At 44.7% G+C, this 23,668-nt stretch overlaps 1 protein-coding gene across 5 annotated transcripts in view; it reads left to right on the top strand.

The window, feature by feature from the left end:
• Positions 1-23,668, top strand: part of LOC139247491 (E3 ubiquitin-protein ligase MARCHF1-like) — an 801,353-nt gene that overhangs the window by 226,321 nt on the left and 551,364 nt on the right. For 2 of the 5 annotated variants that reach the window (XM_070871643.1, XM_070871641.1), the window contains one exon: positions 16,002-16,164. The exons of the other annotated variants lie outside the window; for them this stretch is intronic. The gene's annotated coding sequence lies outside the window, so the exon portion shown is untranslated. The remainder of the gene's footprint in view (positions 1-16,001; positions 16,165-23,668) is intronic. 5 annotated transcript variants of the gene reach the window in all.

Genomic DNA, 23,668 nt, shown 5'->3' with positions numbered 1-23,668 from the left:
CTGCTGCCTCTAGATTCAAGTTCTTAGTCTCTATAAGCTTTCAAAATATGCGTGCGTGGCCTATTCCTTCAATAAAAAAAGTCTCTCAGTACTTCTCTCCTTGGTTCATCGGGGAACTCACATGAACCAGCCAGCTTCTGAAGTTCCGCCACGAAGTCGGGTATGCTTTGGCCCACACAGCGTCTGTAGTTGTAGAACCTGTGTCTGGCCATGTGTAAGCTGCTCGCTGGCTTCAGGTGGTCTCTCACCAGTGTGCTCAACTCCTCAAACGACTTGCTTGCTGGTTTCTTGGGTGCCAGCAGGTCTTTCATTAAAGCGTATGTTTTCGAGCCACAGCTGGTCAAGACATGGGCTCTTCTCTTGTCTGCCTTATCGTTGCCAAGCCAGTCTTTGGTCACTAAGCTTTGCTGGAGCCTTTCTATAAAGTTATCCCAATGGTCTCCAGCATTGTATTTCTCATCTGAGCTGTTGGTAGCCATTCTGTGGATCCTGTGATCCCGTAACTCATCGCCACTGTTAAGTCCTGACTCTAATGTACTGACTTACATGAGACACATGCTGAAGTCAAGGTCACTCAGGACCTGCACCTTTAATTCCAGCTCTCCAGTGCTGCACTTGCCTGAGACCTCCCTTTATATACCACAGTGGGACAGGTATGGAGTGTCTCCTGCAAGTGCACCCCTGGTGGTAAGGTATGCTTATTGTTACAGGTCATATCCAGTTACAGTCATGTATAGCATGGTAAGATACAGTTATATACAGTAATGTGAGATACATGAAAGTTCCCTTTGTCCTCACCTTCCACCACAGCTGCCACCTCCTGCAAAGAAACATAGAAACATAGAAAATAGGTGCAGGAGTAGGCCATTCGGCCCTTCAAGCCTGCACCACCATTCAATATGATCATGGCTGATCATGTAACTTCAGTCCCCCATTCCTGCTTTCTCTCCATACCCCTTGACCCGTTTAGCTGTAAGGGCCACATCTAACTCCCTTTTGAATATATCTAACGAACTGGCCTCAACAACTTTCTGTGGTAGAGAATTCCACAGGTTCACAATTCTCTGAGTGAAGAAGTTTCTCCTCACCTCGGTCCTAAATGGCTCACCCTTATCCTTAGACTGTACCCCTGGTTCTGGACTTCCCCAACTTCGGGAACATTCTTCCTGCATCTAACCTGTCCAATCCCGTCAGAATTTCTATGAGATCCCCTGTCATTCTTCTAAATTCCAGTGAATATAAGCCTAGTCGATCCAGTCTTTCTTCATATGTCAGTCATGCCATCCCGGGAATCAGTCTGGTGAACCTTCGCTGCATTCCCTCTAAAGCAAGAATGTCCTTCCTCAGATTAGGAGACCAAAACTGTACACAATACTCAAGGTGTGTCTCACCAAGGCCCTGTACAACTGCAGTAAGACCTCCCTGCGCCTAGACTCAAATTACCTAGCTATGAAGGCCAGCATGGCATTTGCCTTCTTTACTGCGTGCTGCACCTGCATGCCAACCTTCAATGACTAATGCACCATGACACCCAGGTCTCATTGCACCTCCCCTTTTACTAATCTGTCACCATTCAGATAATAATCTGCCTTCCTGTTTTTGCAACCAAAGTGGATAACCTCACATTTATCCACATTATACTGCATCTGCCATGCATTTGCCCACTCACCTAACCTGTCCAAGTCACCCTGCAGCCTCCTAACATCCTTCTAGCAGCTCGCATTGCCACCCAGCTTAGTGTCATCTGAAAACTTGGAGATATTACATTCAATTCCTTCGTCTAAATCATTAATGTGTATCGTAAATAGCTGGGGTCCCAGCACTGAACTTTGCGGTACCCCACTAGTCACCACCTGCCATTCTGAAAAGGACCCATTTATTCCCGCTTCTTGACTGCCAACCAATTCTCTATCCACACCAATACAATACACCCAATACCATGTGCCTTAATTCTGCACACTAATCTCTTGTGTGGGACCTTGTCAAAGGCCTTTTCAAAGTCCAAATACACCACATCCACTGGATCTCTCTTATCCACTTTACTAGTTACATCCTCAAAAAATTCTAGAAGATTTGTCAAGCATGACTTCCCTTTCACAAATCCATGCTGACTTGGACCGATCCTGTCACTGTTTTCCAAATGCGCTGCTATTACATCTTTAATAATTGATTCCAACATTTTCCCCACCACCGATGTCAGGCTAACTGGTCTACAATTTTCTGTTTTCTCTCTCTCTCCTTTTTTAAAAAGTGGGGTTACATTTGCTACCCTCCAATCCATAGGAACTAAACCAGAGTCTACAGAATGTTGGAAAATGATTACCAATATATCCACTATTTCTAGGGCCACTTCCTTAAGTACTCTTGGATGCAGACTATCAGGCCCTGGGGATTTATCGGCCTTCAGTCCCTTCAGTTTCCCTAACACAATTTCCTGAATAATAAGGATTTCCCTCAGTTCCCCCTTCTCGCTTGACCCTCGGTCCCCTAGTATTTTCGGGAGGTTATTCGTGTCTTCCTTCGTGAAGACAGAACCAAAGTATTTGTTCAATTGGTCTGCCATTTCCTTGTTCCCCATTATGAATTCCCCTGATTCTGATTGCAATGGATCTACATTAGTCTTCACTAATCTTTTTCGCTTCACATATCTATGGAAGCTTTTGCAGTCAGTTTTTATGTTCCCTGCAAGCTAACTCTCATACTCTATTTTCCCCCTCCTAATTAAACCCTTAGTCCTCCTCTGCTGAATTCTAAATTTCTCCCAGTCCTCAGGTTTGCTGCTTTTTATGGCCAATTTATATGCCTCTTCCTTGGATTTAACACTTTCCCTGATTTCCCTTGTTGGCCACGGTTGAGCCACCTTCCCTTTTTTATTCTTGCGCCACACAGGGATGTACAATTGTTCTCGTTCATCCATGTGATATTTAAATGTATGCCATTGCCTATCCACTGTCAACCATTTAAGTATCATTCTCCAGCCTATCCTAACCAATTCACGTCTCATACTGTCGAAGTTTCCTTTCTTTAATTCAGGACCCTGGTCTCTGAATTAACTGTGTCACTCTCCATCTTAATGAAGAATTCTACCATATTATGGCCACTCTTCCCCAAGGGGCCTCCCACAACAAGATTGCTAATTAATCCTCTCTCGTTACACAAGACCCAGTCTCGGATGGCCAGCTCTCTCGTTGGTTCCTTGACATATTGGTCTTGAAAACCATCCTTTATACACGCCAGGAAATCCTCCTCCATAGTATTGCTACCAGTTTGGTTAGCCCTGTCAATATGCAGATTAAGGTCACTCATGATAATTGCTGTACCCTTATTGCACGCGTCACTAATTTCCTGTTTGATGCCATCTCCAACCTGCCTACCATGGTTTGCTGGTCTGTACACAATTCCCACTAATATTTTCTGCCCTTTGGTGTTTCGCAGCTCTACACATATAGGCCCCAAGTTTCCACATGATTTGCTCCTGATTTTTAAGAGCAACTGGTGTAGAACGGAGTATCTTAGAAATCGGAATTCTCCACATTTAGTTTTCTGCAGTTCTAGTCAGGTAGAACAGTTTCACTTTGGAACTGAATTTTTTTTCAAAAGGGGGCGTGTCCGGCCACTGACGCCTGATTTGAAAGTTTTCACAGTGAAAACGTACTCCAAACTAACTTAGAATGGAGCAAGTGAAGATTTTTGTAGGCTTGAAAAAACCTTGTCTACACATTAAAAAATCAGGCGTAGGTTACAAATTAGGCGTCGGGAACGAGGTGGGGGGAAGGGAAGTCATTAAATTCGACAATAAATCCTTAGTTATACTTATACAAATATTATACAAATAAATCCAACCTGAATAAAAATTTATAAGCAAAGAAAAGATAAACCATCTTCCTACCTGTGTGAAAGTGCTTCAGGCAGGCCTTTCAGTCAGCGGTGTGGCGTCGGTCCCGACGACGGGAGGGGCAGGCAGGCAGCCAAAGATACAGCAGCAGCCTTCGAGCTGTGAGGGGGACTGAGGCCATTTGGACAGGGAGAGGCAGCCACATCGACAATTTTATATTTACATTTGCAGAATGGGTGCTGCATTGTCAACACCACATATTATGCAATGGTTCGCCATCAATTCACTGCATAGGAGAGATTTGATTAGAGCTCACCGCACCAGGAACGTCGTAGCCCGTAGGTTGATGGGCAGGTGACCTTACCCACGTTGACAATATTGAACCAGGCGCTCGTACCTGGACATGAGCGAGGCTGATTGTGTGAAAAGGCTGCGTTTTCGCAGAGAAGTTGTCACTGAGATCTGTGATATGGTGAGAGCAGATTTGCAGCCCAGAAGCAGAAGGATAACTGCCTTGTCTGTTGAAGTGAAGGTAACAGCTGCACTTTCTTTCTATGCCTCGGGATCGTTTCAGGCTACAACTGGAGATGAGTGTGCCATCTCTCAACGTGCAATACATGCCTGCGTTTACCAGGTCACGGCTGCACTTTATGCGCGAAGGGATGACTTCATCAATTTCCCAATGACCGCACAAGCGATCCATGAGAGGGCTGTGGGCTTCTTCAGGATTGCCGGCTTCCCAAAGGTACAGGACTGCATTGATTGTACCCACATAGCCTTGCGAGCACCTGTGGAGGAATCTGAGCAGTACCGAAATAGGAAAGGTTTCCACTCTATCAACGTGCAGCTCGTGTGTGACGACAAGCAGCGCATCATGTCAGTCGATGCGAGATACCCTGGCAGCACCCACGATGCGTTCATCCTACGCGACAGCGTTCTATCTGACATGTTTCAGCAGCAGCCAGAAGGGCAGAGCTGGCTACTGGGAGACAAAGGGTACGGCCTGAGTACCTGGCCCATGACGCCCCTACGCGTGACACGGACAGAAGCTGACCATCAATACAACATGGCGCACATTGCGACGCGCAGCATCATTGAGAGGACCATTGGCATATTGAAACAGTGATTCCGATGCCTGGACCATTCCGGAGGACAGTTGCAATACTCTCCTCAGATGGTCGGTCACTTCACTGTTGTGTGCTGCATGCTTCATAACTTAGCCATCATGAGGCAGCAGGAGCTGGTAGTGGAACCCGAAGACCGACGTGAGGGTCCAATGCATGATGATAGTATTACGGAAGTCCAGGATGTGGATGATAACGACAATCAGAAAAGCATGCAAGTGCCTGATGCCGGAGCAAGAGGTTGGAGGAGGGCCGTCCATCGTGCCCCTTTAACGATTGCTCGAGACTTGCGCCAGCAGCTCATCCGTGAATGCTTCAACTACTGATGCCTGAGGGCTCTGCGACCACTTTTGCATATGGACATGTTTATTCTTTGGAGTTGTTCCTACGTTGTGTTGTGTTAATGGAACATGAAACAGTTTTAATGAAAAAATATTTTATTGAAAAGTTAACGTCACTCTAATAAAATATTTGTTGTATTAAACTATACTTTTTAATATGACTCTTGAAAATCACTTAAAAGCTTTAAGATCACTTATAAACTTGTAAAGTTACAAAAGTTACAAAACACTTTCTATGTGAAAAATTTTACACTCTAAGATCACTTACACTTCAAGATCACTTTTTAGATGCAAAATTAAATAATTTACAGAATGTGAACATTTACACTATAAGATCACTTGAAAACCCTGAGATCACTTATAAGTTGTAAAGTTACGAAACTTACAAAACAATTTCAATTTGAAAAATCTTACACTCTGAAGAACATTTAAACTTCAGGATCACTTTTTAGGTGCAAAATTAAATAAGATACAAAAAAATGTGAGAGCATTTACACTATAAGATCACTTAAAAACCATAAGATCCTTTATAAGTTGTAACATAACAAAACTTACAAAACAATTTCAATTTGAAAAACGCTACTACAGCTTCATCAAGAACAAGAACAAAAGCAGCAAAGAAAGGCTGCAACCATCTCTCATCCATATCTCAGTGAATGTTCAGTTCCTCATGGGGGTGTCATTTGATTGGCTGGGCTGTGTGCCCTTATTGCAGCAGCTACCTCAACCAGGCCCTCCCTGACGGCCTGAGCCGTCGATTGCACTCCCTCGGACATTTCCTCCCTAAGTTCCCGTGTCATTACTGCTATTTCTCCCGTCAGGGCCGTCAACTCTTCACCTACTGCATTGACGCCACCGATGAGTGATCGGGTAAGCTCATTGGTCTCCATACCCAATGCCACAACCTCAGCCGCATCTGTTGCACGCTGCATCTCAGGAGAGCGTGTCTCCAATCTCCTTCTCCTCTGCCTGGGTCTGCCTCGTGGCACCAGTACACTGGGAGGCGCGGGCACAGACGGTGGGATGCTCTGTGTTGCAAGCGGTACCACTGCACAGGGAGGCGCAGGCTGGGACTGTGGGACGCTCTGTGTTCCAGACGGCTGAACTGGAGGGAGAGGCTCAGGCTGGAATGGTGGGATGCTCTGTGTTGCAGACGAGTGCGAGCCGTGGGCTGGGATGTTGGATGAATGGGTGTAAACTGCTCCATGATATCAGCAGCAACACTGGGACCCGAAGGGTCAGAATCGAAACCATAGTAGGTGGAACCAGAACCTATGCGAGAGGGAGGCGCAGGCTGGGACGGTAGTGCACTGACTGTAGAATGCTGCATTATACCAGCAGCACCACTGGGAGCTGCTCTAAGACATCCTTGACCCGTGCACCAGGGAGGCAACATACCATCCTGGAGTCTCGTTTGCGGCCGCAGAAATGCCTATCTATTCCCCTTACAATAGAATCCCCTACCACAATAGCTCTCCCATTCTTTTTCCTGCCCTCCTGTGCAGCAGAGTCACCCCTGGTGCCATGGACTTGGCTGCTGCTGCCTTCCCCTGTTGAGTCATCTCCCCCAACAGTACCCAAAGTGGTGTATCTGTTTTGGAGGGAGATGCCCGCAGAGGCCCTCTGCACTACCTTCCTTCCACTGCCCTTCCTGATGGTCACCCATTCCCTATCTGCCTGTGCAACCTTTACCTGCGGTGCGACCAACTCACTAAACGTGCTATTCACGGCGTCCTCAGCATCGCGGATGCTCCAGAGTGAATCCATGGCTCGTGCTGCAATGAGATCTGTCAGGAGCTGCAGCTGGATACATTTCCTGCACATGTAGTCGTCAGGGACACTGGAAGCGTCCCTGACTTCGCACATAGCACAGGAGGAGCATGACACGGGTCTCTACTCTCCTGCCATGACTTAACCCTTAAATTACTTAATTTGGCAACAATACCAAAGGTTTCTTCCTGCTAAGAACATGATGCCACTAACAGACACATCTTCACATCCACTCTCTTTCAGCATTCCAAAATGACAACCTGGTCCACGCTTCAATCATCTCCAACACCACCTCCACTTCCCAAAGCACCTTCCCATGCAAGCGCAGGAGATGCAACAACTGCCCTCCCTTCCCGCCGTTCATGGCCCCAAAGACTCCTTCCATGTGAAACAATGATTTAGTTCTACTTCTTTCAATTTAGTATCTTTTATTTGCTGCTCATGATGTGGTCTCCTCAACACTAGGGTGCCAAAAACAGATTGTCTGACCATTTTGCAGAACACCTCCGTTTAGTCCGCAAGCGTGTAGCTGAGTTTTCAGTTGTTTGCCATTTTAATTCTCCGCCCAACTCACACTCTGACCTCTCTGTCCTCGGCCTCCTACACTTTTCCAATGAAGCTCAATGGAGGCTCGTGGAACAGCACCTCTTCTTTTGATTAGGCACTTTACAGCCTTCTGGACTCAACATCGAGTTCAACAATTTCAGATCATAACTACTCCTCCCATTCTTTTGGACAGCAGGTGCTGTTCATTTAAACTCTCCTGCCTTCCACCCTATCATAGACTTTCCCTTTGGTTCTTCCCTTCCCTTCATACTTTCGCTACACTTGCTTAAAACTTGTTACATCTGTAACGGTTTCCAGTTATGAAGAGTGGTCGTTAGCGTGAAACATTAGGCCTGAATTCGCGGTCTCTAGGGGCCCGTAGGTAAAGGGCATGCGGAGGTAAAGGGCCTCTGCGGGTGGAGACGTCAGGCCTGCTTTTATCAGCATAAGACTTTTAACGTACAGGAAAATATATATATTTAATAATTTAAGCATTTAAAATCCTCTTAAATAAGGTACGTTTATTTTTCAATCCTTTAAAAAATGTACTTTATTATTCAAATTTTGGGCAGTCACAGCGCCGACCCCCCGACCTCGGAGGCAACACCACCACCGGCAGCAGGATAAGAAGAGCAGCCAGCCCAAGAGTGGAGCAGCATAGACCAACAGTGGGGTCAAGGCCCAGGGAAGGCACAGCATAGACCAATAGCAAGATTATAAGAACATAAGAATTAGGAACAGGAGTAGGCCATCTAGCCCCTCGAGCCTGCTCCGCCATTCAACAAGATCATGGCTGATCTGGCCGTGGACTCAGCTCCACTTACCCGCCCGCTCCCCGTAATCCTTAATTTCCTTATTGGTTAAAAAATCTAGCTATCCGTGACTTGAATACATTCAATGAGCTAGCCTCAAATGCTTCCTCGGGCAGAGAATTCCACAGATTCACAACCCTCTGGGAGAAGAAATTCCTTCTCAACTCGGTTTTAAATTAGCTCCCCCGTATTTTGAGGCTGTGCCCCCTAGTTCTAGTCTCCCCGACCAGTGGAAACAACCTCTCTGCCTCTATCTTGTCTATCCCTTTCATTATTTCAAATGTTTCTATAAGATCACCACTCATCCTTCTGAACTCCAACGAGTAAAAACCCAGTTTACTCAATCTATCATCATAAGGTAACCCCCTCATCTCCGGAATCAGCCTAGTGAATCGTCTCTGTACCCCCTCCAAAGCTAGTATATCCTTCCTTAAGTAAGGTGACCAAAACTGCACGCAGTACTCCAGGTGCGGCCTCACCAATACCCTATACAATTGCAGCAGGACCTCCCTGCTTTTGTACTCCATCCCTCTCGCAATGAAGGCCAACATTCCATTCACCTTCCTGATTACCTGCTGCACCTGCAAACTAACTCCTTGGGATTCATGCACAAGGACCCCCAAGTCCCTCTGTACCGCAGCATGTTGTAATTTCTCCCCATTCAAATAATATTCCCTTTTACTGTTTTTTTTTCCAAGGTGGATGACCTCACACTTTCCGACATTGTATTTCATCTGCCAAACCTTAGCCCATTCGCTTAACCTATCTAAATCTCTTTGCAGCCTCTCTGTGTCCTCGATACAACCCGCTTTCCCACTAATCTTTGTGTCATCTGCAAATTTTGTTACACTACACTCTGTCCCCTCTTCCAGGTCATCTATGTATATTGTAAACAGTTGTAGTCCCAGCACCGATCTCTGTAGCACACCACTAACCACCAATTTCCAACCCGAAAAGGACCCATTTATCCCGACTCTCTGCTTTCTGTTTGCCAGCCAATTCTCTATCCATGCCAATACATTTCCTCTGAATCCGCGAACCTTTATCTTCTGCAGTAACCTTTTGTGTGGCACCTTATCGAATGCCTTTTGGAAATCTAAATACACCACATCCATTCCAGTAAATTAGTTAAACATGATTTCCCCTTCATGAATCCATGTTGCGTCTGCTTGATTGCACTATTCCTATCTAGATGTCCCGCTATTTCTTCCTTAATGATAGTTTCAAGCATTTTCCCCACTACAGATGTTAAACTAACTGGCATATAGTTACCTGCCTTTTGTCTGACCCCTTTTTTAAACAGAGGTGTTACATTAGCTGCTTTCCAATCCGCTGGTACCTCCCCAGAGTCCAGAGAATTTTGGTAGATTATAACGAATGCATCTGGTCTAACTTCCGCCACCTCTTTTAATACCCTGGGATGCATTTCATCAGGACCAGGGGACTTGTCTACCTTGAGTCCCATTAGCCTGTCCAGCACTACCCCCCTAGTGATAGTGATTGTCTCAAGGTCCTCCCTTCCCACATTCCTGTGACCAGCAATTTTTGGCATGGTTTTTGTGTCTTCCATTGTGAAGACTGAAGCAAAATAATTATTTAAGGTCTCAGCCATTTCCACATTTCCCATTATTAAATCTCCCTTCTCATCTTCTAAGGGACCAACATTTACTTTAGTCACACTTTTCCGTTTTATATATCTGTAAAAGCTTTTACTATCTGTTTTTATGTTTTGCGCAAGTTTACCCTCGTAAACTATCTTTCCTTTCTTTATTGCTTTCTTAGTCATTCTTTGCTGTCGTTTAAAATTTTCCCAATCTTCTAGTTTCCCACTAACCTTGGTCACCTTATAAGCATTGGTTTTTAATTTGATACTCTCCTTTATTTCCTTGGTTATCCACGGCTGGTTATCCCTTCTCTTACCGCCCTTCTTTTTCACTGGAATATATTTTTGTTGAGCACTATGAAAGAGCTCCTTAAAAGTCCTCCACTGTTCCTCAATTGTGCCACCATTTAGTCTCTGTTTCCAGTCTACTTTAGCCAACTCTGCCCTCATCCCATTGTAGTCCCCTTTGTTTAAGCATAGTACTCTCGTTTGAGACACTACTTCCTTATCCTCAATCTGTATTACAAATTCAACCACACTGATCACTCATTCCGAGAGGATCTTTTACGAGGAGATCGTTTATTATTCCTGTCTCATTACACAGGACCAAATCTAAGATAGCTTGCTCCCTTGTAGGTTCTGTAACATACTGTTCTAAGAAACAATCCCGTATGCATTCTATGAATTCCTCCTCCAGGCTATTTGATTTGACCAATCGATTTGTAGGTTAAAATCCCCCATGATTACTGCCGTTCCTTTTTCACATGCCTCCATTATTCCCTTGATTATTGTGCGCCCCACCGTGAAGTTATTATTTGGGGGCATATAAACTACGCCCACCAGTGACTTTTTACCCTTTTTGTGAGGTCGTGAGGCCTGCACTACATCTTATGAATCCAAGGGAGAGAGGTCCTGCGGGAAGGAGAATGGAGGACAGTAGGAGTATGTGTGTTTGTATGTACTAGGTCCATACAGCAGAGCCTGGTCTCCAGTCATCTTGGATCCCCTTGCCATTGGACCTTGCTCCATTGAGCCCGTGTGGTAGCTGGTGTGCAAAGGCCACCCCACATTAAAATAACTCACAGAAAGGCATCTTCCACCCTTCAAACTGAAGTTCGGGACCTGAAATGTCAGGATCCTCATGGACAATTCCAAAAGCGTACTGCTATCGTTGCCCGGGAGCTCAGACATTTCGACATTCAAATCGCCACCCTAAGCGAGACCAGCGGGCAGGGGAAGATCAGCTCAAGGAATAATGTGGTGGTTCCAACTTCTTCTGGAAAGGTAAACCAGAAGAAGATCGCCACCTCCACGGGGTTAGCTTTACCATAAAAAACAAACTAGTTGGCCGTCTCAGAGACTCCCCTTGCGAGATAAATGAACGCTTCATGACTGTTCGGATCACCCTAGCCCGGAACCAGTGCACTGCGGTCCTCAGCACGTATGCCCCAACACTGGAAGCTACAGACGAATCCAAAGAGGAGCTTTACTCCAGCCTCGAACATTCCCTATCCCGAGTCCCAACGGACAACAAGCTGATCCTCCTGGGGCACTTTAACGCCCGAGTTGGAAAGGACACAGATCTCTGGGGAGATGTGATTGGCAGAGGGGGATAGGGAACATCAACTCCAACGATACCCTCTTCCTGACGAAATGCTTAGAACATGGACTCATCATAACCAACACCTTGTTCCATTAGAAAGACAAGAATACGGCTTCATGGCAGCACCCTCGCTCCAAGCACTGGTATCTGCTAGACTATGTCATCGTCCAAGCATCCGCATCACCTGTGCCATGACAGGAGCTGACGATTGCTGGATGGACAACCAACTAATCCACTCTGTCATCACCATCAACATAGCCCCTAAACAGCGACGGCAACAAAAACAATGCCGCAGGAAAATCAACACTGGAGCACTCCAAGATCCGGCTAAGAAAGCACTATTCAGCCAGTGCCTCACTGCCAATCTGGTGACTTCCAGTGACCTAGAGATGCAGAATGCCTACAGCGCCTGGTCTGCCCTCAAGGCCTCCATAATTAGCACCTGTGAAGAGACGCTCGGTCACTCGACCAGAAAACACTAAGACTGGTTCAACGAGAATGACGAGGAGATCCAGGAGCTAATAAGGCATAAGCTCAAGGCATTCTTGGATTGGTAATAGCAACACAACTCGAGAGCAAGAAAGCAGCTCTATAGACGCCTGAAGGCCGAGGTCCAAAAAAAACTCCTGACCTAAAGAACAGATGATGGGTGGAGAAAGAGAAAGCTAGCCGACAACCATGACAGGCATGGATTCTTCAGCGCAGTCAAGAACACCTACGGCCCAAGCACCCAACGCCCTATTCCCACTACTGGCCAAGAACAGAGAGGTACTCATCAAGGACAGAGAGGCAGTCAGTGCTCTCTCGAAGGAGCACTTCGAAGACCTCCTCAACCGAGACTCTGCCTTTGACGTGACTATCCTCGACTCCATCCCGCAGCATGCTACCCGCCACCATCTCAGCACAACTCCAGCCCGGCATGAGGTTGAAAAGGCCATCCGACAACTGAAGAACAACAAGGCCTCAGGAGCAGATGGAATCCCTGCCAAAGCACTAAAACATGGCAGAGAAACACTTTTGACGTGAATACACAATCTCATTTCTCTCATCTGGAAGGAGGAGAGCATGCCAGGGGATCTCAGAGACGCGGTAATCGTGAACATCTCAAAGAAAGGTGACAAGTCCGATTGTGGTAACTACAGAGGTGTTTCCCTGCTGTTTGCCACAGGGAAAGTCATTGCAAGAATTCTCCTCAATTGCCTTCTCCTAGTGGCTGAAGAGCTCCTCCAAGATTCACAATGCGGATTCTGCCCACTAAGGGGCATAATAGACATGATCTTCACCATATGCCAAATAGAAGCGAAATGCAGCGAACAGCACCAACCCTTGTATATGGCCTTCTTTGATCTCAAAAAGCCCTTTGATACTGTTAACCGTGAGGGATTATGGAGCATCATCCTCAAATTTGGATGCCCCCAAAAGCCTGCTTCATGACGACATGCAACCTGTGATCCTGACCAACGGATCCATCACAGACCCAATTCACATTTGGACCGGGTCAAGCAAGGCTGTGTCATTGCACCAACGCTCTTCTCGATCTTCCTTGCTGCAATGCTCCATCTCACCCTCAGTAAACTCCCCGCTGGAGTGGAGCTACCTACAGAACAAACGGGAAACTGTTCAATCTCCACCACCTCCAGGCCAGATCCAAGGTCATCCCATCCTCTGTCATTGAATTACAGTACACAGACAATGTCTGCATCTATGTACACTTGGGGCCGAAATCCAAGCCATTGTCAACATCTTCACCGAAGCGTACGAGAGCATGGGCACTAAATATCCGTAAGACAAAGGTGCTCTACCAACCTGCCCCCACCACAAAGCACTGCTCCCTGATTATCAAAATCCATGACGAGACCTTGGACAACGTGGACCATTTTCCATACCTTGGGAGCCACTGGGCTGACGTCGATGATGAAGTCCAACACCGCCTTCAGTGTGCCAGTGCAGCCTTCGGTTGCCTGAAGAAGAGAGTGTTTGAAGATCAAAATGTCAAACCCGGCACCAAGCTCATGGTCTACAGAGCAGTAGTGATTTCTGCCCTCCTATATGCCTCAGAGATATGGACAATGTACAGCAGGCACTTCAAAGCACTGGAGAAGTACCACCAACGCTGCCTCCACAAGATCCTGCAAATCCACTGGGAAGAAAACAGAGAGTTGAGATAAATGGTTCATTCTCTGGTTGGCAAACAGTAACTAGTGGGGTGCCGCAGGGATCAGTGCTGGGACCTCAACTATTTACAATCTATATTAACGACTTGGAAAAAGGGACTGAGTGTAACGTAGCCAAGTTTGCTGATGATACAAAGATGGGAGGAAAAGCAATGCGTGAGGAGGACACAAAAAATCTGCAAAAGGACATAGACAGGCTAAGTGAGTGGGCAAAAATTTGACAGATGGAATATAATGTTGGAAAGTGTGAGGTCATGCACTTTGGCAAGAAAAACTCAAAGAGCAAGTTATTAATTAAATGGAGAAAGATTGCAAAGTGCCGCAGTACAGCGGGACAGGGGGTACTTGTGCATGAAAGTATCTTGACCTTTATTGCAAAGGGGATGGAGTATAAAAGCAGGGAAGTCTAGCTACAGCTATATAAGGTATTGGTGAGGCCACACCTCGAATACTGCATGCAGTTTTGGTTTCCATATTTACAAAAGGATATACTTGCTTTGGAGGCAGTTCAGAGAAGGTTCACTAGGTTGATTCTGGGGATGAGGGGGTTGACTTATGAGGAAAGGTTGAGTAGGTTGGACCTCTACTCATTGGAAATGTTTAAGATTATGAGGGGGCTTGACAAGGTGGATGCAGAGAGGATGTTTCCACTGATGGGGGAGACTAGAACTAGAGGGCATGATCTTAGAATAAGGGGCCGCCCATTTAAAACTGAGATGAGGAGAAATTTCTTCACTCAGAGAGTTGTAAATCTGTGGAATTTGCTGCCTCAGAGAGTTGTGGAAGCTGGGACATTGAATAAATTTAAGACAGAAAGAGGCAGTTTCTTAAACGATAAGGGGATAAGGGGTTATGGGGAGCGGGCGGGAAAGTGGAGCTGAGTCCATGATCAGATCAGCCATGATCTTATTGAATGGTGGAGCAGGCTCGAGGGGCAGTATGGCCTACTCCTGTTCCTATTTCTTATGTTCTTATGTTCTTATAGACGCACCACCGTCAGCGTTCTCGCTCAGGCCAACATCCCCAGTATCGAAGCACTGACCACACTCGATTAGCTCTGTTGGGCAGGCCACGTCATCTGCATGCTTGATACGAGACTCCAAAAACAATCACTCTACTCGGAGCTCTGACATGGCAAGCGAGCCCCAGGTGGGCCGAGGTAACGCTTCAAGAACACCCTCAAAGCCTCCTTGAAAAAGTGCAACATCCCCATCAACACCTGGGAATCCCTGACCCTAGACCGCACAAAGTGGAGAAAAAGCATTCGGGAAGGCGGCAAACACCTCGGGTCTCTATGCCGAGAGCAAGCTGAAACCAAACATAAACAGTGGAAGGAGTACATGGCATCCCAAGTACCCCACCCACCCGTTCCTTCTATCTCCGTCTGCCCCACCTGTGACAGAGACTGTAGATCTCGTATCGGACTGATTAGTTACATGATAACTCATTTTTAGAGTGGAAGCAAGTCATCCTCGATTCCGAGGGACTGCCTAAGAGAGAGATAGAGGCACTTTCCAGCCTTCTGGACTCAACATCGAGTTCAACAATTTCAGATCATAACCGCTGCTCCCATTTTTTTGGACAGCAGGTGCTGGTAATGATTCTGCTGTTCATTTAATCTCTCCTGCCTTTCACCCTATGATAGACCTTACATTTTTTTCTTTCCTCCCCTTCCTACTTTTCCTGCACCTGCATTTGCTTAAAATTTGTTACATCGATAACGTTTTCCAGTTATGATGAGTGGTCATTAACCTGAAACATTAGGCCTGAATTCGCGGTCCCTAGGGGCCTGTAGGTAAAGAGCATGCAAAGGTAAAGGGCCTCTGTGGGCGGAGGGTTAGGCTATTTGCCCAACTCCTGCCCAGTGATTGCCCTTGAAATTCTTCCGACTGATAAAAGCAGGCATAAGGCGTAAGACCTGCTTTTATCAGTGTAAGACTTTTAACATACAGGAATATATATATATATATTTAATAATTTAAACATTTAAAATCCTCTTAAATAAGGTAAGTTTATTTTTCAGCTCTTTAAAATATGTAACTTTATTTTTTTTTAAATTACATTTTTGTTTTAAGTAATTAAGTAATTCCACTTTGATTAATTTGAAATATGTGATGTTTTTCAATTTATTTTCAGTGTTTGTTTGTTTTTAGGGGTATTTCCATTCATACTTATGGTGGTTCTGTTTATCAGGAATTATTATGAATGGGACTACCCGTACCCTGAATGTTGGACGTGCCCACATGATCTCAGGGATGCGTACGAAGCCCATACGTCCTTGGGATACGTGTGAGTCTACACAGACCTTCGCGTAAAGGCCCAGGACCACATGTCTCTGAACCTCCGGGACCACCAGGTACTTTCGTAGTAATTTTTGCGGTCGGAGGCATCCTTCCACAAATTCTAGGCCATTAACTCTGTTTCTCTTCCATAGCTGCTGCCTGGCCTGCTGAGTTCCAGCATTTTCTGTTTATATATCCAAAATTCACATTCTGTTTATTCTTTGGCAGAACTTCAGAAGTACATGCTACATAGGTTTGCGCCATAGCTGAAGATATCGTTCAGAAATAAAAACAGAAAATGCTAGAAGCCGGACCCTCCCACAAAACGAGCCATGCCCCCAGGGTGAATTAAGCACCATTGGGTTTCCGCTAATTGCGCTCCTTTGCAGGCCTTCGAGGAGGCTCTAAAATTTAAGCTGGATCATTTGGGCACAAGGACACGAATAGGCATGTTTTAAAAGCTTTTTGAATGAATTTTTTTTTTAATTACTTAGAAACTGACTACTGCACCCCAATATAACTAGCAAATGGTTCTGCATATTTTTTTTAAGTCATTTTCAATCATTTAAAATCAGATTACTCACAGGTGGTGGATTGACACTGTGAGTTTTGTGATAAGCCCATTTTCAGCAATATTAATCAAATTGTATCAAGTTACCACTCTTAAATATATCAAGGAATATTTTTGAAAGCAACATTTTAAAAGATTGCCAGCCTGCGATGGTTAGTGGCAGATTTTGTGTTTGATGGAAACTCGAGAAAAAAAACTTCTCAAAACAGGTGAAATTTGCGCCCGGATCACCGATTGCCTCCAAAGCCGAGTCAAGAAATACTTCACACTACCTAGAATTTTTGCAAGTGACGATAATGCTGTTCTCATTAAAGACTGCTTACCAAATAAGTAGGTGATTTAATCCCCAGCTGTTGCTGGTCAACAAAATAAATGCGCCTTTGATTTGTACCAGGAATTAGGGACAGCATACCAATCCAATCACGCAAAGTAATAATTCCAGCTGTTTTTATTTGAGGCTGAAGACTAGCTTTTTAGCTCTTGCAGCTATGTACACTCCTTTCAAATTATAAAATAATTCTTCTGTGTTTTGAACTAATTTGTTTTGATGCATATTTATATTTATTTATATATATAATCATGCTTATACAATACGTATTTTGTTTAAAATGGTAATTGACTCACAGCATTCCATTTCACAAGCATTGATAATTCCTGCTCTTATGGAAAATCCCATTATAAAATTTTCCATATTCATCTAGGATACCTGTTATGCATGTAGTTGGCAATGTGTCAAGGTTTTAAGTGTTAAGCTTTGCAAAAACAAATATGGAGAAATTGGTGCCTATCCAAAAACCAAGACGTTCTAGCATTGCAGACTGACATATCTTTTTGATTTTGATTTTGGTTTTATGTTTTATTTTTTTTTAAAGTCAAGTCTTATTAAAAGTAATAAAATTGGGATCTGTGTTGCTTTAAAAAATTGAAATTCTTCAAGGTTAGAAGAATCGCAGTCTCATTCATCAAAAATCAGCAACTCTATTGTTTGGAAAATCCAGTGCCCCCTTCCACGCCCCAACAATACCCCTTCACACTGAGGTACTTCAGCATCACCCCTCCCTGAGAATACCTTACTATTCTCCTCCCCTTCCTTCCTTTTCCACAATCCAATTATCCCCTTGGCCTCTAAATGTGCTTGACCTGAAAACAGCATTTGATCTTGACTGTCTGTATGAAATGCCACTGGAGATCAACAAGTATCTAGTGTAGATCTATCTCTGGGCACATTTCCTGTCTACAAAAGTTTAATTCCTGTTGTCATGTATCTATCACACTTCTGTGTCAACTTTCATCATTGTAAATTCATATGTCCATATTGATATTGACAGCACCTCCCAAACCCACAAACTCTACTGCCTGGAAAGACAAGGGCAGTAGGCGCATGGGAACACCATCACCTCCATGTTCCCTTCCAAGTCACACACCATCCTGACTTGGAAATATATCGCTGTTCCATCATCGTTGCTGGGTTAAAATCCTTTAACTCCCTCCATAACAGCACTACCTACACCACACGGACTGCAGCAGTTCAAGAAGGTGCCACCGCCTTCTCAAGGGAAAGAAGGGATGAGCAGTAAATGTTGACATGCCCACATCCCATGAAATATTTTTTGTTTAGCTGCCTAAGTAAATTTGTCATACTGTAATTACACCCTTCTTGCCTGTGATGTCACTGTAGTGCCTTAATTTTGTGACTCCAAGCTGCTCCACATGCAGTTGAGAAATCCCTTTGCTCCAACGAAGATTACTTTTCTGCTTCCCAAATTGCCTTTAGGTTTTGTCATTTAACTGTAACTGATAATATAAGATGAAAGTTTTAAATAAAAATAAGGATAGAATGTATGACTTTAAAATGTGGATTGAATATTGTCAGCATGCTCTGGTCCATTTATCCTTCACTCTTGAACCTAAAGATTTCACTTGGTCTTCACTCCCCATGTGCAATAGCAGAGAAGAACAAGTATAAAAAATGTATTTGCATGGATAAACTCCCTTTATTGTTCTCAGCATCATGTTGCTTCTGTGCAGCTATTACCAGCCTCTGGCATTGGCAGAGGCCGAAGAACAAGTAGCCTTCCTACTCTCAGCCACAGCTGTTGCATGACCACAGACTGAAAACAAGGGAACTAGCACTTTGCTACGCCAAAAAACTTATTTTCACCCACATTTAACCCACGCATGTTTCACCAAAAGCAATTTATAGAATTATGGGATCAATCATATTTTGCAAAGCACACAGTGGTGTGGGTGCCAATACAGTAAGCATCTTCTTGTTCTGTTTTATTTAAATCTCAGTGTTCATCTGTCAGTGCAGAATTCCACATCACACTGTTCAATAAGTGTATCTTTTTCACACCATAGCACAACAAATCTCTTTGAGAAGTATTCATACTGATGTAAGTAATGAATATAAAATTCCTTCCTAAAAGTGTAAATACAGAAACAAAAGTAGTTAGGGAAAAATGTTTTTATCTTAACATGTCTCAGTGATAAGTTGTGCAATTAGCTTGCTATATTCTGTTGTTGAGTCACACTAGTGTTTGTTTGGCATTTAGAAATATTTTACTAACAGAGATGCAATAAATATAATCCCAGTACTACCAGGAACAGTACTACATATTCAAATGTGGATTACTTTTTTGATAATCCTGTGTGTGTTGTGTGTGCAGTTGACTGGTGAATTGTTATCTCGTTTAATCATTTGAGATATTATCGATCACTTATTTCATATCATAAGGCTGAGCATTTTTTAAAGTCAATATAATAGAGACTCAATGGAGGAGGTGGTGCACGGGGGAGGGGGTTGGAGGGATGGGGTGGTGGGATAAGCAGATGATATTCTGAGTTCACACTCCCTGTTGGCAGTGCATATCAGGAATTCAGATGTGGACTGCCCAATATTCTAGGTGTCCCAGTAAATGTTTATCCTACAACCGACATCACTAAGAAACAGATTATTTGGTCATTTAGAAGAAAAGAAGAAAGTCTTGCATTTATATAGTGCCTTTTCAGCCTATATTTTTATGCTCAAGTCTCTAACGAGGAACTTGAACCCACAACCTTCTGACTCAGAGGCGAGAGTCACATCTGACACTGTATCAGTGTAAAGTGCTTTGGAACATTCTATCATTGTAAAAAGATGCTATAAAACTGCAACTCTTTCTTTGTTTCTTTAAAGCCATAATATAAAAATTGCTCATTATTCAGGCTCCAAAAATATGTGAAGCACAGGAATCTGAATTGTGACCTGTGATCTCCTGAACCTAGCCATTCCAGTCCTCAAAACCCATGTACTTCAGGCCTATTTTGATGTATAGTGCTTAACTTGTTAATTTGACCTGGTTGAATTTTGTGGGCCTGAAGGTTTTGGAAAGGTGTGTTCTTAATATTGGGCGTGAAATCCCGGCCTCGCCAGGTGCGTACGGAATGCGTACGAACCGGTTAGGCCTCGCAAAAGTCAGTTTTAGGCATGCAATGTACATGCGCCAAAAACCGGCTTTTCCGATCTGTCAAGATATCTCTTGACAGATCTTCCGCATCCCCGCAGCAAGGACATTTGAGCGGGTGAGATTGGACTATTTGCGCATAGACTACTTTTACCAGCGTAAGAGTTTTAAAACATATAAAAATTAAATTTAAATACACATTTTTATAGTAAAAACCCTGTCCATTAAGGTAAGTTTATTTTAAACCCTATTAAAACACATTAAAAAAAATCCCTAAAATATGCATTTTTTCTTAAACATTTAATTAACTTTAATTTAAATTAATTTTAAATATGTGAGATGCTTTTTTTATTATGTTGTGTTTGGGTATTTTCGGGGGTTATTCTCATTGATAGTAATGGAAACTCGTAAAATCGGAGTTCCCATTACTATCAATGAGAATACTGTACCGTGATTGGCTGTCCAGGCCCACGTGACTCCAACTTCACCTTCCATATCTCGAAGACATGGGCACGCTGCGATGCGCAGGAAAAGAAAGCCTCTGAACGGAATCGAAGGCACGTCTGGGACCACCAGATACTTTCGCAAAAAGAATTCGGGTCGGAGACGTTTCAGAGTCACGGTTGCCACATTGGTGGATCAATCTGTAATCAGAATACCAAGTTCTGTTAAGTAAACTTGAGATGTATGCAAATTAATGCGAAAATGGATTTCAACTTTTTATGAATCTCCATGGTATGTACCCATGTATCTTCAACAGTGCCGTACTAGATTGAGTCTAGTCGACGTATTTACTGAGGCGTACAAAAGCATGGGCCTTACGCTAAATATCCGTAAGACAAATGTCCTCCACCAGGCTGTCCTCATTGCACAGCACTGCCCCACAATCATCAAGATCCACGGCGCTGCCCTGGATAACGTGGACCATTTCCCAAAGTTCAGGAGACTCTTATCAACAAGAGCAGACATTGATGATGAGATTCAACACTGCCTCCAGTGCACCAATGCAACCTTTGGCCGCCTGAGGAAAAGAGTGTTCGAAGACCAGGCCCTCAAAACTGCCACCACGCTCATGGTCTATAAGGCTATAGTAATACCTGCCCTCCTGTATGGTTCAGAGACATGGACCATGTACAGTAGACACCTCAAGTCGCTGGAGAAATACCATCAACGATGTCTCTGTAAAATCCTCTTGGATGCACCAACATTAGTGTCCTCGACCAGGCCAACAGCCCCAGCATTGAAGCACTGACTACACTTGATCAGCTCCGCTCGGCAGGCCACATTGTCATGCATTCCAGACACGAGACTCCCAAAGCAAGCGCTCTAATCGGAACTCCTTCACGGCAAACGAGCCAAAGGTCGGCAGAGGAAACGTTACAAGGACACCTTCAAAGCCTCCCTGATAAAGTGCAACATCCCCACCGACACCTGGGAGTGCCTGGCCAAAGACCGCCCTAAGTGGAGAAAGTGCATCCGGGAGGGTGCTGAGCACCTCGAGTCTCAACGTTGAGAGCATTCAGAAATCAAGTGCAGGCAGCGGAAAGAGCGTGCGGCAAATCCATTCCACCCTCCCTTACCCTCAACGACTATCTGCCCACCTGTGACAGTGACTATGGTTCTCGTATTGGACTGTTCAGCCACCTAAGGACTCATTTTAAGAGTGGAAGCAAGTCTTCCTTGATTCCGAGGGATTGCCTATGATGATGATGACTAGATTGAGTGTCAGGCTAGATTGTGTGCTCCAGTCCGACTTTATTTTCTGAGTCATATTTTTTGTGCAGGAGGGATATTGAGGACCTTCATCCACTGGGAGTTCATTGTATAAATTCAGAACCATGATTTTCTGCCCTTTCATTTTAACTAATGGAAAATTGTGAGGAGCACATTCTCAAGATGTCGAAGTGTAATCCGGACTGGCAAAATGCCCTACTGGGAGCGTAGTTTTATACATTTGGCCTTTGTGCATTAGTGTGTAATCCACTTTTTGATCATTGTGCAACATAGGGAGGAATTTTAATCTGGAGGAGCATGTGGGTTTGGTTACAGGTCGGGCAGGGTGTGGGGGGGCAGTTAAACCAAGCAAAAATGTCAGTGGAGAGGAAGCCAGCTCGAACCTGCCAACTTCTGCATTTAACTCAAGCTTACGAGACTGGTTCCTCAGGAAAGGAGGGTCACCTTTCAACTTATGGTAACCGCACAATTGGAGCAATATTTCAACACAGTTTTGTGCTTAACATCATATCCCTGGGTTTTTTGGGCTTCCCGATAGCAAGGCGAGTACACAACGGCAATTGAAGGGGCTGATTAGAACTCATGAAAATACTGCAATAAATACTCAGTGCTCACTGCTGCATTCTTATCTACTCGTGGGAAAGGGTTTGTTCAAAGTACCTTTGGTGAGAGTTTACTTTCTACACTGTGGAGGTTTGCTGAATAACATCAGGATAGGTGGCACGCTGGCTGCCTTAGATTGGAACTCGGACAAGGAGCAATATGACCAGCACCAGCCTGCTGCAGCTGACAGCAGAGAGGATAGCAGCAGGGGGGAGCAGCTGGCAAGAGGCTCTACCCACAACACAGGTGTACAGGCAGAGGCTGAGTTTCTCTGACACGTCTGAACAGCAGTGTCTCAAGAGGCTCAGGTTGTCACGTCAGGTTGTGGCAGACATTTGCAGCCTCCTAGAAGAAGACCTGCTTCCAGCTGGACCTGATGACCATGCATGTTAACGTGACCACCGTCCTCAACTTTTTTGTTTCTGGATCCTTCCGGGGCTCTGCCGGAGACATAGCCTGGATCTCCCGGTCAGCGGCCCACAAATGCAGAAGACAGGTGACTAATGAGTTTTTTGCTAGGACTAACAATTATGTGAACTTCGCCTGCGATAACACCAATCAGAATGAGCAGGTGCTGGGTTTGCATCTCTGGGTTTGCATCTCTGGCTGGCTTCCCACAGGTGTATGGCGCCATCGACTACACACACACACACACATGTAGCAATCCAGGCAACCCCAGAACTACCTGGAATATTTGTCAACTGTAAGAGCATCTTGTGCAGCTGGTGTGCAACAATAAAAATATGTTTATGCAGGTGTGCGCAAGATGCCCGGGTAGCTTCCATGATGCTTTCATCCTGCAGCATTCCAAGCTCCCTGATCTCTTTGGACCTGCAAGCAGACTTTAGGGATGGCTGCTAGGAGACAAGGTATACTCCCGTCAAACTTGGCTGATGACACCCATCAGAAACCGAACTAATGAAGCCCAACAGAGCTACAATGAATGCCATATGACCACCAGATGTGTGATCGAACAATCCATCGCCAAATTGAAGATGCACTTTAGGTGGCTAGACAGATCTGGCGATGCCCTTCAGTACGCACCAGCCAGGGTATCCAGAATACATAGAAACATAGAAACATAGAAAATAGGTGCAGGAGTAGGCCATTTGGCCCTTTGAGCCTGCACCACCATTGATCCCTTTAGCCATAAGGGCTTCTCACATGGCTCCGGTTGGGGTGGAGTGTAGAATGTTTTAGTGTAAGGGGTGTCGCAGTTGTGGG

Source organism: Pristiophorus japonicus, chromosome 2, assembly GCF_044704955.1.
Source record: "Pristiophorus japonicus isolate sPriJap1 chromosome 2, sPriJap1.hap1, whole genome shotgun sequence".
Taxonomy (NCBI): Eukaryota; Metazoa; Chordata; class Chondrichthyes; family Pristiophoridae; genus Pristiophorus; species Pristiophorus japonicus.
This window is presented reverse-complemented; position numbering and strand designations above follow the sequence as displayed.